This window comes from Phocoena phocoena, chromosome 11, assembly GCF_963924675.1.
Source record: "Phocoena phocoena chromosome 11, mPhoPho1.1, whole genome shotgun sequence".
Lineage (NCBI taxonomy): Eukaryota > Metazoa > Chordata > Mammalia > Artiodactyla > Phocoenidae > Phocoena > Phocoena phocoena.
The window spans coordinates 81,398,249-81,405,870 of record NC_089229.1 but is presented as its reverse complement, the minus strand read 5'-3'; positions in this window follow the sequence as shown (position 1 = coordinate 81,405,870).

The following is a 7,622-nucleotide window of genomic DNA, read 5'->3' as shown; positions in this document are numbered from 1 at the left end:
CACGGGTTCGTGCCCCAGTCCAGAAAGATCCCACGTGCCACGGAGTGGCTGGGCCCGTGAGCCATGGCCACTGAGCCTGCGCGTCTGGAGCCTGTGCTCCGCAACGGGAGAGGCCACAACAGTGAGAGGCCACAACAGTGAGAGGCCTGCGTACCACAAAAACAGACAAACAAAAAAAAGATGGTTCTTAGTAGAAGGATCAATATTTTCATATCAATAACTTTAACTTGATTTGTATCATGTTTATACCAGATGCAATTGAAATTTTTTAATATGGGTGCTAATCCCAATTATCATTTCTAATCTCCATTTAAAAACTTTGAGAGTGTTGGCTGCTCTTAGGTACACGGTGTCATAATCTAAAATGTCTTTATTTTCAGGTGCTCTTATTAAAATAAAAATGTTTCCAAAATGTCGCTTTTCTATTGATTTTTTCCTTCAGGAAAAGAAGTTTCTAATTTTTGAAAGTTATAATTTTTACTTCCATACACAGAACAAACTTTTATTGAATTTACACTTTGAGCCAAGCCCCGCACTAGGTACATTTTTTTAAAAGGCATTCTATTTCTCACACATGCCACTTGAAAAGTTATGCATCTTAAGTAATAGACTCAGGATTTGAACCTTGGTAAATGCTATCTCCACTAGATCAATGGTCCCTTGGAAAAAATGGCTTATTCCAGGAAGTAGTTTTTAATGGTGTGAACTTAAAGAAAATGCCGGAAATCTCTAAGAAGCTTTGCTTAATATTAAAGGCAAGAGTTAAAAATTAACACAAATATGCAAACGTATTTTATTTAGGCCTCTGTAAAATAAATGTGGACATAATTTTCCAAAACTGGAGGAATAATTTGTTGGCTCTGAAAAATGAATCTGACCGTGAGACACTCATTTTGCTGGCATGAGCATTTATTTATCATAGGTTCTCTCAATTAAAACTGTAGTTTCTTAGCACGATTTAGTTGTTTTACCTCTTCTCTTTCTCCTGGAATGGCAAGTTTATACCTACTGTGTGATTGTTGTTTATTAATAGAAATAAATTTCCAGGAGGTGATAGATGAGTTTTCTTAGTATAATTTAGGACATTTTAAGAACACTTATTTAGGTACAGTGAATCCTTTTGGAGAAGCCTGCCTTACTCATTCCTTAGTTTCTTTATTCACCCCAGTTTTGAATATATGCCCCCAAATTACAAGTTTTGAGACCTTGGGAGAGTTAGTTGTTTAAGCTCTCTGAGACTCACTTTTCTCACCTTTGAAATGAGGCCAGTGATACCTAACTCACTGAATTGTGCTGTGAGGAATAAATGAGACACAATACACTGCACTTGGCAGATGGTCGGTGCTCATGCCATTCCTCGCCATAGTTGTGGAGTGGTCATGTGCACATGTAATATTTGGGAAATGTTAGATCGTTGCATGTGTTTGAATGCTGTGATCTGAGGATGATGAGTGATAGAGGAAAGAGCATGGGTTTATTGGATTTAATAGTTAATATGTACATACTGCTTAGCTTTGAGAACTTCTAAAAACATACTATTAAAGAAAAATCCTATGATTTAGACAGGTCCCTGAAAAGAAAAATATAAAACCCATTTTTAGAAGGGATGGCTTCATCCTGGCAATGAAGACTTTTTGTATAAGCAAAAGAGAAAGCTAGGGTTCTATTAAATATTCTCATTTGTTCTATATTGTTCCTGCAAGTAAAACTTTAAACAGTGTATCCATCACTACTTCTCAGTGCCTCAAATTACATTAAAGGGCTGGTAGAAATCTTATTTTTACATGTAGGCAAATTTTCTAAAAGTTAGACGTTTGCATCCAATAGTATAAAATATATTTTATAGGCATTGTTCCCCCTTCCACTCCCCACCCGCCATGCTAAGTCACTGAGTAAGTTTAACAGAGTTTGACCAGTTTCTCTACCCTGGGGTATCAGAACCTTTATCTTGCTGCGCATTGTCTCCCAGAGATGACATGTTATGAAATGTTTCTCAAAATTGTTGGACTGGGGAACCTTATTTCCCCATGGTACATCTCTCAGGACTGCTGTTCTCAAGAATTCATTTTGGGAGGCTCTTATTTTTATTACTAAGGTCATCTTCCTTAGCACCGCTTTTGACATTGTGTACCTTTTTTAACAACCGATTTCTGTGGCACCATTTGCAGAACTGCATTATAGCAAAATAATGGTCTTGATAAAAGCAACTTACTTTTAACTGCGTTTCCAAAATACAGAACAAGAGTGTCAAACATGCATAATCTGAACATTGCAGGTCAGGGGCAGGTAACCTATGCCTGGCGTCTGCGGCAGTTTTCCAAAAACCGTTACCTGTATCTGCCAAATTCTGGCTTCTCATTGCCTCTTTTTTTCCTAATGTGTTTTCACTCTCTCTCTCCTCCTCTCACATTGTGCTTCATCCTGTCACACTCTCCAGGTTGTTTTTCATCTTCAGTTCCTTTCCCATTTCTACAGGCAGGCAGCAGGTACCCATAGACATTTTTTTCCTTACATCAGTAATATTTAAACATTAAGAAGTTAATAGGGGCTTCCCTGGTGGCGCAGTGGTTGAGAGTCCGCCTGCCGATGCAGGGGACACGGGTTCGTGCCCTGGTCCGGGAAGATCCCACATGCCGCGGAGCAGCAGGGCCCATGAGCCATGGCCGCTGAGCCTACGCGTCCGGAGCCTGTGCTCCACAACGGGAGAAGCCACAACAGTGAGAGGCCCGCATACCGCAAAAAAGAAAAAAAAAAATGTGATGGTATACTAAAACCTTAATGGAACTTAATAATGAGCCTCATAAGTTTCTTTGAAATAATATAGGTTTCTTGGGGGGTGGGGAGAACTTTTAATCAGATCTGATGTCTTTTGTGTTAGGTTTCCCAAGTTTAATATCTTTTTTAAAATAATGCTCTTTACTTTTTTATTTTAATTTTTAAAATTTTTGTACAATTTTAAAGGTTACTTTCCATCCACAGTTATTACAAAATATTGGCTATATTCCCCGTGTTGTACAACACATCCTTGAGCCTATCTTACACTCCATAGTTTGTACTGACCACTCCCCTATTCCCATATTGCCCCCAGCAACTGGTAACCACTAGTTTGTTCTCTGTATCTGTGATTCTCCTTTTTTGTTATATTCACTCGTTTATTGTATTTTTTAGATTCCACATATAAGTGATATCATATAGTATTTGTCTTTCTCTGACTTATTTCACTTAGCACAATACCCTCCAAGTTCATCCATGTTGCTGTAAATGCAAGAAGTTCGTCATTTTTTATGGCTGAGTAGTAGTCCACCGGATATGTACACCGCATCTTCTTTATCCATTATCTGTTGATAGACACTTAGGTTGCTTCCATATCTTGGCTATTGTAAATAATGCTGCTATGAATATTGGGGTGCACGTATCTTTTCGAATTAGCGTTTTTGGTTTTTTTGGATGTATACCCAGAAGTGGAATTGCTGGGTCATATGGTAGTTCTATTTTTAGTTTTTTTGAGAAACCTCCATACGGTTTTCCACAGCGGCTGCACCAGTTTACATTCCTACTAACAGTGTAGGAGGGTTCCCTTTTCTCCACGTCCTCACCAACAATTTGTTACTTGTGTTCCTTTTGATGGTAGCCATTCTGACAGGTGTGAGGTGATATCTCACTGTGGTTTTGATTTGCATTTCCCTGATGATTAGTGATGTTGAGCATCTTTTCATGGGCCTATTGGCCATCTGCATTTCCTTTTGGAAGAATGTCTGTTCAGTTCTTCTGCCCATTTTTTAATTGGGTGGTTTGGTTTTTTGATGTTGAGTTGTATGAGCTATTTATATATGTTGGATATTAATCCTTTATGTCATATCATTTGCACATATTTTCTCCCATTCAGTAAGTTGTCTTTGTTTTGTCAGTGGTTTCCTTTGCTGTGCGAAAGCTTTTAAGTTGAAAGGTCCAAGTTTAATCTTCTAATGAAACATAAGGGACTATGTATTAAATAAATTTTAATTCAGCTTTAAAAATTCAGCTGTTTTTCCTTTTAATAAAATGATTTAATTTTAATATATTAATTTAACACAATATATTAATGTTTGACCATTTTTTCATCTTAACTCATCCCAAGGAAGAATAATACTATTCTATTTTTAGTAAATAGAGTGCCTAGCAGAGAAGGAAACAAATCTTATTTTAAGTCAGAACTCTTATGTTTCCTTTCCTTAAATGTTCTCTAAATGGATTAGGGACAGTAGCACATAAACCTCTTATTTGACACTTGGAGTGCACACCAGCCTATATAATGCTCAAAGAACCTAGCAGTAAAGGAACTTTTTAAACTTTGTTTACTGGATTTCTTACATTTCCTCGGCCTTGGAGCCCTTTTTCCCCAGAAATTTAACATCTTACAGATTTCCTAACTGAGGAACACAGTTTGGGAATCAGCTTGTTGGGGGCAGATGGTCCTTCCTCTGGGCATAAAAGGGGTTAGTGAAGCCGCCTTGGCGCTGCAGTGGAAGCAGAGAGAGCTGAAGCGGCACTCTGGGAAATTACAGTGTGACAAAAAGGTTTCTTTTTAAGACTTATTTATTATTTATTTATTTATTTATTTTTGGCTGCATCAGGTCTTAGTTGTGGCATGTGGGGTCTTTCGTTGTGGCGTTGGAGCTTCTCTCTAGTTGTGATGCCTGGGTCCCAGAGTGTGTGGGCTCTGTAGTTTGCAGCATGCAGGCTCTCTAGTTGAGGCGTGCAGGCTCAGTAGTTGTGGCACGTGGGCTTAGTTGCCCCACAGCATGCGGGATCTTAGTTCCCCAACCAGGGATCGAACCTGCGTCCCCTGCATTGCAAGGTAGATTCTTTACCACTGGGCCATCAGGGAAGTCCCAACAAAAAGTGTTTTTGTACCGTCCCTAGAAAAAGTAATTAGGTTTATTCTCATTCATCTCACATGTGTTCTGACTCATCTACCCAGGTGACCAGGTACCCTCAAACTGTCTTAGGTCCTTTAACAGAATGTAAAAGGACTAAGTTACTATTTGTAGTAAATACTATTTTATAGGAAAAGTTCGTATTGTTTTTTAAATAAGTTTTTAAATTATCAATTAATCCTGAAATGGCCGTGCCATTGTAAACCATTAAACAAGTTTAAATATTTTCTTTAATTAAATCAATGTTTATTACATCTCATAAACTTTTAACATTCTTTTTTAAAAACAGCAAAGAAATAGGAAGATCACAGGACAATGGGCAAACAAATCATAGATTGATTAAAGATTTATTAACACAGGAAGTGTTGAGATTTTAAAAACCCACAGAAAAAAGAATTGTGTGTAATTGATTTTTAGTAGGCTAATAATAACATTCTAATCAATAGAAAAAAATCAAGACATATTGTTTGACCATATGAGAATGCAGAATTTTCTGCTTCACCTATAATGCAGCTAAACAAAATATTAAACACTGGGGAAACACAGCAAGTTAAAAAAAAGTTTACATTATTAGAATAACTCTTAAATTGAAGACAGTTAGAAAATGAGTATTTGCAGTGCTGGACACCCTATGCCAAACAACAAGCAAGACAGGAACACAACCCCATCCATTAGCAGAGAGGCTGCCTTAAATCATAATAAGGCCACAGACACCCCAAAACACACCACCAGACGTGGACCTGCCCACCAGAAAGACAAGATCCAGCCTGATCCACCAGAGCACAGGCATTAGTCCCCTCCACAGGAAGCCTACCCAACCCACTGAATCAACCTTAGCCACTGGGGACAGACACCAAAAACAATGGGAACTACAAACCTGCAACGGTAACCTCCTCCTGCGAAAAGGAGACCCCAGACACCATAAAGTAAGATGAATGGGAAGACAGAGAAACACACAGCAGATGATGGAGCAAGGCAAAAACCCACCAGACCTAAACAAATGAAGAGGAAATAGGCAGTCTACCTGAAAAAGAATTCAGAATAATGATAGTAAAGATGATCCAAATCTTGGAAACAGAATGGAGAAACTACAAGAAACGTTTTACAAGGACCTAGAAGAACTAAAGAGCAAACAAACAGTGATGAACAACACAAGAAATGAAATTAAAAATTCTCTACAAGGGATCAATAGCAGAATGACTGAGGCAGAAAAACGGATAAGTGACCTGGAAGATAAAATAGTGGAAATAACTACTGCAGAGCAGAATAAAGAAAAAACAATGAAAAGAATTGAGGACAGTCTCAGAGACCTCTGGGACAACATTAAACACACCAACATTCGAATTATAGGTGTCCTGGAAGAAGAAGAGAAAAAGAAAGGGACTGAGAAAATATTTGAAGAGATTATAGTTGAAAACTTCTCTAATATGGGAAAGGAAATAGTTAAACCAGTTCAGGAAGCAAAGAGAGTCCCATACCAGATAAATCCAAGGAGAAACACGCCAAGACACATATTAATCAAACTATCAAAAATTAAATACAAAGAAAAAATGTTATAAGCAACAAGGGAGAAATAACACACAAGGGAATCCCTATAAGGTTAACAGCTGATCCTTCAGCAGAAACTCTGCAAGCCAGAAGGGACTGGCAGGACATATTTAAAGTAATGAAGGAGAAAAATCTACAACCAAGATTACTCTACTCAGCAAGGATCTCATTCAGATTTGACGGAGAAATTAAAACCTTTACAGACAAGCAAAAGCTAAGAGAATTCAGCACCACCAAACCAGCTTTACAACAAATGCTAAAGGAACTTCTCTAGGCAGGAAACACAAGAGAAGGAAAAGACCTACAATAACGAACCCAAACAATTAAGGAAATGGTAATAGGAACATACATATCAATAATTACCTTAAATGTAAATGGATGAAAATGCTCTCACCAAAAGACATAGACTGGCTGAATAGATACAAAAACAAAACCCATATATATGCTGTCTACAAGAGACCCACTTCAGACCTAGGGACACATACAGACTGAAAGTAAGGGGATGGAAAAAGATATTCCATGCAAATGGAAATCAAAAGAAAGCTGGAGTAGCAATTCTCATACCAGATAAAATAGACTTTAAAACAAAGACTATTACAAGAGACAAAGAAGGACACTACATATGATCAAGGGATCAATCCATGAAGAAGATATAACAATTGTAAATATTTATGTACCCCACATAGGAGCACCTCAATACATAAGGCAAATACCAACAGCCATAAAAGGGGAAGTAGACAGTAAAACAATCATAGTAGGGGACTTTAATACCCCACTTTCACCAATGAACAGATCATCCAAAATGAAAATAAATAAGGAAAAACAAGCTTTAAATGATACATTAAACAAGATGGACTTAATGGATATTTATAGGACATTCCATCCAAAAACAACAGAATACACTTTCTTCTCAAGTGTTCATGGAACATTCGCCAGGATAGATCATATCTTGGGTCACAAATCAAGCCTTGGTAAATTTAAGAAAATTGAAATCGTATCAAGTATCTTTTCCGACCACAACGCTGTGAGACTAGATATCAATTACAGGAAAAAATCTGTAAAAAATACAAACATATATAGGCTAAACAATACACTACTTAATAACCAGGAGATCACTGAAGAAATCAAAGAAGAAATCAAAAAATACCTAGAAACAAA